A 10,000-nucleotide genomic window follows, 5' to 3' on the forward strand; every position below is an offset into this window, starting at 1 on the left:
TCCGTACGCCACATTTCCCTCGCCCTACCGCAGGGCGGGGATTCGGCGCTGGGCTTTTCCCTCTTCGCTCGCCGCTACTGAGGGAATCCTGGTTAGTTTCTTTTCCTCCGCTTAGTAATATGCTTAAATTCAGCGGGTCGTCTCGTCTGATCTGAGGGCGTGCGCGTAGAGCTGTGCGGTCGGGGCCGGCGCCGGGACCGGCGCCGCCGCCATACGGCCGTTGTGATCCGTGCGGGGATCCGCTTGCTCGGCGACCCTCGCCGAGAGCAGCCCCGCGCCGCACGGACACGCGACACCGACGGGCGGACGGACGCCGAGGCGCCGACCGGGACCTTTACCTGAGGAGGGCGCCGAGCGCCGCCGCCATACGGGCCGCCGCGCGGAGCCGCGCGCGCGGAGCACCTTCTCGGTATGCTAAGTACCAGCCGTACTCACCGGCAGCCGAGAAGCACCTCCGGACGCGCGGACGCGCGACACCGACGGGCGGACGGACACGGAGCGCCGCCCGAGTCTGTATTTGAGGGTACGAAGGGACGGGGGTCCCTGCGAAACCCCAGCCGCGGAGTGGGCGGGGACACGGGTCGCGCGCCACCCGCCGGGCGGACCGGCGGAATGTCGCGGAGGGCCCGAGCCTCGCCCGCGCGGACCGGGTTCTCGCGCCACCCGCCGGACGGACCGGCGGAATGTCGCGGAGGGCCCGGCCCGCGTCCGATCGATTGGAAAGCGCCGCTCAGACAGGCGTGGCCCCGGGGTAAAACCGGGGCCGCAATGTGCGTTCAAAGTGTCGATGATCAATGTGTCCTGCAAATCACATTAGTTCTCGCAGCTAGCTGCGTTCTTCATCGACGCACGAGCCGAGTGATCCACCGCTAAGAGTCGTACGTTTGGGCCCTTTTACGTCCGCCCGGGACGATCGGAGACAAATTCACGACAGGGTTTGTACCGGAGACGAACGCGCCGCGGGTGCCGTTCGGTCGCTCCCGCGAGCGAGCCCCTAACCCGCGGCGCGGTTACCGACGGGCGCGATACGCGCGACGCCGCGACGAGCCGAGCGGGTCGGGCGCGCGGCGCTGAGGCCGGCGCCCGGCGTCTCCCGCTCGGGGCCGCGACGGCGCCCGAGACGTGCGTCGGCCCGGGTAGGTCGGGCGCTCGGCGCTGAGGCCGGCGCCCGGCGTCTCCCGCTCGGGCCTGACACGACTCGGCGACCGGACTCGCCGGGTAGGTCGGGGGCTCGGCGCTGAGGCCGGCCCCCGGCGTCTCCTACCCGGACCCCGGAAGGCCATCCGACTTGGAAGCCCCGCCGCGCCGCGAAGCGACGCTTTGGGTGTTGCTACCCGTCAGCGAGTGGGTTTGGTTTACAAGGGCGGCGCGACCGCGCTGACACCGAGGGGGGACTGGCCCCCGACCCGGCCGCGGCCTGCCCGGACTATGGATGGACAGAGGAGACCGCGGCGGACCGCGCGGAACCGAACCCCCGGTGTCCGGAGCCCCGGGAGGGACTCCGGTGTCCGGGGGCCGGCCCACGCGCGCGCTACGCGGCCCCTCGAGGGCTCCGGCCGACGGACGCGTTTGGCCGGGGAAAAAGGTAGCCGGTGGGAGCACCGTTTCGTCGCCCTGAACCTTCGTCTCGGGCGGGCGTCCCGACGCCGCCGCCATACGGCCGTTGTGATCCGTGCGGGGATCCGCTTGCTCGGCGACCCTCGCCGAGAGCAGCCCCGCGCCGCACGGACACGCGACACCGACGGGCGGACGGACGCCGGGGCGCCGGCCCGAACCGTTACCTTTAAAGGACGGGAGGTCGTCGAGGCGAGTGCCGCCCCGGAAGCGCGCGCCGGAAGCGCGAGAACCGCGCCGAGCTAGGGTCGTCGGCAGAGGGGGATTCCCCGGTTACGGGGGTCCCGCGCACGGCCGCCGCCTTTCGCCCGTCGCTGGCGGTCGCCTGTCGTCGCGCCGCGCCGCGCTACTGGGGTCGTCGGACGAGCGCGCTACCCCGCTCGCACGGAGGTAGCGCGACATCGCCCGCCGCCTTTTCTCGCGTCGCGCCGCGCCGCGTGGCGCCCGCCGAACTCGCTCCGACGCGCGGCCCGGGAGTGACCCGCGCCGCGCCCCCCGTCCCGTCCCGTCCCGGTCTACCCTCTTCCTCCGCCTGCGACGACCCGCCGCCCTCGGCGTCTGGCTCGTCGGGGGTGTACCGAGGCGGATCTGCTGCCGCTCGTACGTTAATGATCCTTCTGCAGGTTCACCTACAGAAACCTTGTTACGACTTTTACTTCCTCTAGATAGTCAAGTTCGACCGTCTTCTGGCACACCGCCGGAGCCGGGGCCGGCCCCGGCGGGGACTATCCGAGGACCTCACTAAGCCATCCGATCGGTAGTAGCGACGGGCGGTGTGTACAAAGGGCAGGGACTTAATCAACGCAGGCTAATGACCCGCGCTTACTGGGAATTCCTCGTTGGTGGGAAATAATTGCAATCCCCAGGCCCTGTCACGAGCGGGGTTCATAGGATTACCCGCGCCTGCCGGCGCGGGGATAGACGACGCGCTTATACGCTCAGTGTGGCGCGCGTGCAGCCCCGGACATCTAAGGGCATCACAGACCTGTTATTGCTCATTCTCGTGTGGCTGAGAGCCACTTGTCCCTCTAAGAAGTTTTCTGCCGCCGACCGCGCGGGGGGCCGCGGTACTATTTAGTATGTTTGAGTCTCGTTCGTTATCGGAATTAACCAGACAAATCGCTCCACCAACTACGAACGGCCATGCACCACCACCCACGGTATCGAGAAAGAGCCTTCAATCTGTCAATCCTTTCCGTGTCCGGGCCGGGTGAGGTTTCCCGTGTTGAGTCAAATTAAGCCGCATGCTCCACTCCTGGTGGTGCCCTTCCGTCAATTCCTTTAAGTTTCAGCTTTGCAACAATACTCCCCCCGGAACCCAGACACTTGGTCGGTTTCCCGGGTGCTGCTCGGCGGGTCATGGGAATAACGCCGCCGGATCGCGAGTCGGCATCGTTTATGGTCGGAACTAGGACGGTATCTGATCGTCTTCGAACCTCCGACTTTCGTTCTTGATTAATGAAAACATTCTTGGCAAATGCTTTCGCTCTCGTCCGTCTTGCGCCGGTCCAAGAATTTCACCTCTAGCGGCGCAGTACGAATGCCCCCGGCCGTCCCTCTTAATCATGGCCCCAGTTCATGACAACCCACAAAATAGAACCGGAGTCCTATTCCATTATTCCCAGCTGCGATATGCAGGGGCGGCCGTGTGGCCTGCTTTGAACACTCTAATTTCCTCAAAGTAAACGCTTCGGGCCCCGCGAGTGACACCCAGCGAAGGGCATCACGGGGGCTTTTGCCGAGAGGCAGGGGCTGGGACAGACGGATGCACGCCTCGCGGCGGACCGTCAGCTCGCGTCCCGGGGTCCAACTAGGAGCTTTTTAACTGCAGCAACTTTAAAATACGCTATTGGAGCTGGAATTACCGCGGCTGCTGGCACCAGACTTGCCCTCCAATGGATGCTGGCCGATGGGTTTGTGTTCGGCTCATTCCAATTACGGAGACTCGAACGAGTCCCGTATTGTTATTTTTCGTCACTACCTCCCCGTGTCGGGAGTGGGTAATTTGCGCGCCTGCTGCCTTCCTTGGATGTGGTAGCCGTTTCTCATGCTCCCTCTCCGGAATCGAACCCTGATTCCCCGTTACCCGTGGTCACCATGGTAGGCGCAGAGTCTACCATCGAAAGTTGATAGGGCAGACATTCGAATGAGTCGTCGCCGCCTCGGGTGGGCGAGCGATCGGCACGAGGTTATCCTGAGTCAACACAAAGGGGGGGCCGGGCCGGCGGAACGAGGACCGGCGCGCGCGGAGCCGCCCGCGCCGCTTACGCCCCCGCCCGGAGAGGCGGAGGCCGGACGCGGGGGACGCGCGCGACGGCTGAGCCCCCGCCCGCCGGACACCGCGTGGGTTTTTGTGTCTGATAAATGCACGCGTCCCCGGGGCGAGGCCGGAGCCCCGCCCGCGAGTCGGCGCTCGTTTGCATGTATTAGCTCTGGATTTGCCACAGTTATCCAAGTAACGGTGGAGCGATCAAAGGAACCATAACTGATTTAATGAGCCGTTCGCAGTTTCACTGTACTGGCCATTCGTACTTAGACATGCATGGCTTAATCTTGAAAACAAGCATATGCTACTGGCAGGATCAACCAGAGTGCGTCTGCCGCCGGGGGGGCGCTGCTGGTGGCGGTGCGGCCCTGGTCCGGGACGAGGCTGTGGCTACAGCCGGGCCCGGGGGGCCGCGCGACACTCGTATACGTTCGGACGGGCTGACGAGCGGGTGTCGTGAAACGATGTTTCGCGCGGAGCCCTAGCACGCGTGGCGTCGGGCTCCGCGACGGTCGGACGTCTGGGTGTGGCTCGAGACGGAAGCTCGACCTCGGTTCGTCTTGGTTCTGCCGCCAAAAGGTTCACGCCGAGGCATGGTTTCGCAAGAGGGCCCCGCGAGTGCCAGCCGTGGATCCCGCCTCACTCGTAACTCGTATCGGATTCGTCCGGCCTCACTTTCGTTCGCACATCGGACAGTTATACGTGTGCTTTAGTAGCTTCCGTTCCCTCTTAGTGAGGCCGTCCGTACGTACCGCCCCAGCTCTTTCTGAGGCGGGTATCCACTCGGCTCGGGGGGGCCCAACGTTTGCCTAGTATCCTCGGCGCTGGAGCTTGACCCGCAAAGCCGGAGGAGCCGCACGCCCGAACACCGGCTTGCGCCGGCCGACGTGGGCCCTCCGAGGCGGGTCTCGTGTGCCAATCGCTCAGTTGGGGAACCGGCAGGCCCGTGGGCCGACGCCGGCTCACCCGGGGGTGAAGGGTGCTTCGATGGAGGCCCCCTGTCAGCCTCCGCGGAAGTCCGGCTTCAATACTTTAAAGTTTGAAAAACTTAGACATTTTTCGAGAACCGGAGCTTAGAGGGGTACATGCAAAAGCCAGGGCCGCGGGAAGCGCCCTAAATACTTCAATACTTTAAAATTTGAAAAACTTAGAAATTTTTCGAGAACCGGCATCTTCCCTCGGTAATTGCGAGATGCGAGGCCGCCCCTAGCCTCTGCTCTGTCGGACTCAATGGTCACGGGTGGCCGCTGATTAGCCCTGGTGCTCACCTCTCAAAATTGCGAGTCCCTAATATAATTCTGGCTGTCGGCTGGAGAAGGGGGTATAAAATCGGCACTTGAGGGAACGCCGGGCCCTCAAGTTCGGGGCCCTCTAGCGGATTTTTGAGGTACTGCACTCCCATTGGAAATGCATGGGCGCTCCGTCCACTACCATGTAATTCCCTCACAATATCTGCCCCTGCGTGGCCGCGGGATGCTACTGCAGCCCCGTTGGTAATGAATGGGCCTTTCGGAGGCCATAAATACAGCGCCGCTGCATGGATTTTGGCGGTACTGCTGCTGTCGCTGAAAATACATGGACCCGTCTGAATGAATGGGCCTTTCGGAGGCCATAAACTCAGCGCCTCTGCATGGATTTTGGCGGTACTGCGGCTGTCGCTGAAAATACATGGACCCGTCTGAATGAATGGGCCTTTCGGAGGCCATAAATCCAGCGCCGCTGCATGGATTTTGGCGGTACTGCGGCTGTCGCTGAAAATACATGGACCCGTCTGAATGAATGGACAAAATATAAATCAGACACTACAGAACACAAGCATAATCCAAGATTACAAAATCATCTCAGCCTTTAAAAGAAACAAAAACCTGAAAGACTACTTAGTAAAAAGTAAATTACCAGAAATCAACATAACACAAACGCAGGGCCCCACATTCTACAAACAAGCCACCACAGTTAGGAACACCGTCACCAACACAAACTACCTAATTAAACAAACAATCACACCTGCTACGGAAAACTGAAAATACATGGACCCGTCTGAATGTATGGGCCTTTCAGAGGCCATAAACTCAGCCAGCGCCGGGCCAGTGTTTGGGGTATTGTGCCCGCCACTAGTGGCTGAATACATAATAATAATAATAATAATAATAATTCCCTTGTATTGTCATTCTGTGTAACAATGTACACAGAACGAAATGTCGATTGCACTGGGCTAGTGTTGAGGGAACGTCGGGCCCTCAAGTTCGGTGGCTTGGAGCGGATTTTTGAGGTACTGCACTCCCATTGGAAATGCATGGGCGCTCCGTCCACTACCATGTAATTCCCTCACAATATCTGCCCCTGCGTGGCCGCGGGATGCTACTGCAGCCCCGTTGGTAATGAATGGGCCTTTCGGAGGCCATAAATACAGCGCCGCTGCATGGATTTTGGCGGTACTGCTGCTGTCGCTGAAAATACATGGACCCGTCTGAATGAATGGGCCTTTCGGAGGCCATAAACTCAGCGCCTCTGCATGGATTTTGGCGGTACTGCGGCTGTCGCTGAAAATACATGGACCCGTCTGAATGAATGGGCCTTTCGGAGGCCATAAATTCAGCGCCGCTGCATGGATTTTGGCGGTACTGCGGCTGTCGCTGAAAATACATGGACCCGTCTGAATGTATGGGCCTTTCGGAGGCCATATACTCAGCTGAAGGTTGAGAACTTGGCTAGTGTTTGGGGACTTGTGCCCGCCACTAGTGGCTGAAATCCGGGCCGGTGTTTGGGGAATTGTGCGCGTATTATCGGGCCGGTGTTTGGGGATATGCGCGCGTATTATCGGACCGGTGTTTGGGGAATCGTGCCCGCCACTAGTGGCTGAATCCCGGGCTAGTGTTGGGGGACTTGTGCCCGCCAATAGTGGCTGAAATCCGCGCCGGTGTTTGGGGAATTGTGCGCGTATTATCGGGCCGGTGTTTGGGGATATGCGCGCGTATTATCGGACCGGTGTTTGGGGATTTGTGCCCGCCACTAGTGGCTGAGAACTTGGCTAGTGTTTGGGGACTTGTGCCCGCCACTAGTGGCTGAAATCCGGGCCGGTGTTTGGGGAATTGTGCGCGTATTATCGGGCCGGTGTTTGGGGATATGCGCGCGTATTATCGGACCGGTGTTTGGGGAATCGTGCCCGCCACTAGTGGCTGAATCCCGGGCTAGTGTTGGGGGACTTGTGCCCGCCAATAGTGGCTGAGAACTTGGCTAGTGTTGGGGGACTTGTGCCCGCCACTAGTGGCTGAAATCCGCGCCGGTGTTTGGGGAATTGTGCGCGTATTATCGGGCCGGTGTTTGGGGAATCGTGCCCGCCACTAGTGGCTGAATCCCGGGCTAGTGTTGGGGGACTTGTGCCCGCCAATAGTGGCTGAAATCCGCGCCGGTGTTTGGGGAATTGTGCGCGTATTATCGGGCCGGTGTTTGGGGATATGCGCGCGTATTATCGGACCGGTGTTTGGGGAATCGTGCCCGCCACTAGTGGCTGAATCCCGGGCTAGTGTTGGGGGACTTGTGCCCGCCAATAGTGGCTGAAATCCGCGCCGGTGTTTGGGGAATTGTGCGCGTATTATCGGGCCGGTGTTTGGGGATATGCGCGCGTATTATCGGACCGGTGTTTGGGGAATTGTGCCCGCCACTAGTGGCTGAGAACTGGGCTAGTGTTGGGGGACTTGTGCCCGCCACTAGTGGCTGAAATCCGGGCCGGTGTTTGGGGAATTGTGCGCGTATTATCGGGCCGGTGTTTGGGGATATGCGCGCGTATTATCGGGCCGGTGTTTGGGGATATGCGCGCGTATTATCGGACCGGTGTTTGGGGAATCGTGCCCGCCACTAGTGGCTGAATCCCGGGCTAGTGTTGGGGGACTTGTGCCCGCCAATAGTGGCTGAAATCCGCGCCGGTGTTTGGGGAATTGTGCGCGTATTATCGGGCCGGTGTTTGGGGATATGCGCGCGTATTATCGGACCGGTGTTTGGGGAATCGTGCCCGCCACTAGTGGCTGAATCCCGGGCTAGTGTTGGGGGACTTGTGCCCGCCAATAGTGGCTGAAATCCGCGCCGGTGTTTGGGGAATTGTGCGCGTATTATCGGGCCGGTGTTTGGGGATATGCGCGCGTATTATCGGACCGGTGTTTGGGGAATTGTGCCCGCCACTAGTGGCTGAATCCCGGGCTAGTGTTGGGGGACTTGTGCCCGCCACTAGTGGCTGAAATCCGCGCCGGTGTTTGGGGAATTGTGCGCGTATTATCGGGCCGGTGTTTGGGGATATGCGCGCGTATTATCGGACCGGTGTTTGGGGAATCGTGCCCGCCACTAGTGGCTGAATCCCGGGCTAGTGTTGGGGGACTTGTGCCCGCCAATAGTGGCTGAAATCCGCGCCGGTGTTTGGGGAATTGTGCGCGTATTATCGGGCCGGTGTTTGGGGATATGCGCGCGTATTATCGGACCGGTGTTTGGGGAATTGTGCCCGCCACTAGTGGCTGAGAACTGGGCTAGTGTTGGGGGACTTGTGCCCGCCACTAGTGGCTGAAATCCGGGCCGGTGTTTGGGGAATTGTGCGCGTATTATCGGGCCGGTGTTTGGGGATATGCGCGCGTATTATCGGGCCGGTGTTTGGGGATATGCGCGCGTATTATCGGACCGGTGTTTGGGGAATCGTGCCCGCCACTAGTGGCTGAATCCCGGGCTAGTGTTGGGGGACTTGTGCCCGCCAATAGTGGCTGAAATCCGCGCCGGTGTTTGGGGAATTGTGCGCGTATTATCGGGCCGGTGTTTGGGGATATGCGCGCGTATTATCGGACCGGTGTTTGGGGAATCGTGCCCGCCACTAGTGGCTGAATCCCGGGCTAGTGTTGGGGGACTTGTGCCCGCCAATAGTGGCTGAAATCCGCGCCGGTGTTTGGGGAATTGTGCGCGTATTATCGGGCCGGTGTTTGGGGATATGCGCGCGTATTATCGGACCGGTGTTTGGGGAATTGTGCCCGCCACTAGTGGCTGAGAACTTGGCTAGTGTTTGGGGACTTGTGCCCGCCACTAGTGGCTGAAATCCGGGCCGGTGTTTGGGGAATTGTGCGCGTATTATCGGGCCGGTGTTTGGGGATATGCGCGCGTATTATCGGACCGGTGTTTGGGGAATCGTGCCCGCCACTAGTGGCTGAATCCCGGGCTAGTGTTGGGGGACTTGTGCCCGCCAATAGTGGCTGAAATCCGCGCCGGTGTTTGGGGAATTGTGCGCGTATTATCGGGCCGGTGTTTGGGGATATGCGCGCGTATTATCGGACCGGTGTTTGGGGAATCGTGCCCGCCACTAGTGGCTGAATCCCGGGCTAGTGTTGGGGGACTTGTGCCCGCCAATAGTGGCTGAAATCCGCGCCGGTGTTTGGGGAATTGTGCGCGTATTATCGGGCCGGTGTTTGGGGATATGCGCGCGTATTATCGGACCGGTGTTTGGGGAATCGTGCCCGCCACTAGTGGCTGAATCCCGGGCTAGTGTTGGGGGACTTGTGCCCGCCAATAGTGGCTGAAATCCGCGCCGGTGTTTGGGGAATTGTGCGCGTATTATCGGGCCGGTGTTTGGGGATATGCGCGCGTATTATCGGACCGGTGTTTGGGGAATCGTGCCCGCCACTAGTGGCTGAATCCCGGGCTAGTGTTGGGGGACTTGTGCCCGCCAATAGTGGCTGAAATCCGCGCCGGTGTTTGGGGAATTGTGCGCGTATTATCGGGCCGGTGTTTGGGGAATTGCGCGCGTATTATCGGGCCGGTGTTTGGGGATATGCGCGCGTATTATCGGACCGGTGTTTGGGGAATCGTGCCCGCCACTAGTGGCTGAATCCCGGGCTAGTGTTGGGGGACTAGTGGTCGTAAAACCGGGCCGGTGTTTGGGGACTTATAGGCCGACACTAGTGGCTCAAAACCGGGCTGCCGTTTGGGGACTTGTCGGGCCAACATTGGCTTGCAGCACTTGGAAAATTGCACTAAGTCCGATTGTCGGGTCACCAGGGGCTCGTGGGACTTAGAATTTGTGCCACTCCCCGGCCAGTGTTTGGGGACCGGCTGCCGCCTCCTGTGGGCCGGTCCCCGGCCGGTGTTTGGGGA

The 10,000-nt window shown here is 60.8% G+C and overlaps 3 non-coding genes across 3 annotated transcripts in view; all 3 read right to left on the minus strand.

The window, feature by feature from the left end:
• LOC148345704 (28S ribosomal RNA) overlaps positions 1-160 on the minus strand; it is a 4,533-nt gene extending 4,373 nt beyond the window's left edge. The window contains exon 1 of the ribosomal RNA XR_015848534.1: positions 1-160. This exon is cut by the window's left edge and continues 4,373 nt beyond it. This is a non-coding gene — a ribosomal RNA (28S ribosomal RNA).
• A 564-nt stretch (positions 161-724) lies between these two features.
• On the minus strand, positions 725-878 carry LOC148345705 (5.8S ribosomal RNA). Its single transcript, XR_015848514.1, has one exon. It is a non-coding gene; the product is annotated as a 5.8S ribosomal RNA (ribosomal RNA).
• Positions 879-2,220: 1,342 nt separating this feature from the next.
• LOC148345706 (18S ribosomal RNA) lies at positions 2,221-4,207 on the minus strand. The gene has a single exon (XR_015848524.1). It is a non-coding gene; the product is annotated as an 18S ribosomal RNA (ribosomal RNA).
• Positions 4,208-10,000: the final 5,793 nt, after the last annotated feature.

Source organism: Urocampus carinirostris, unplaced genomic scaffold, assembly GCF_059441175.1.
Source record: "Urocampus carinirostris isolate Australia breed hairy pipefish unplaced genomic scaffold, RoL_Ucar_1.0 HiC_scaffold_33, whole genome shotgun sequence".
Taxonomy (NCBI): domain Eukaryota; kingdom Metazoa; phylum Chordata; class Actinopteri; order Syngnathiformes; family Syngnathidae; genus Urocampus; species Urocampus carinirostris.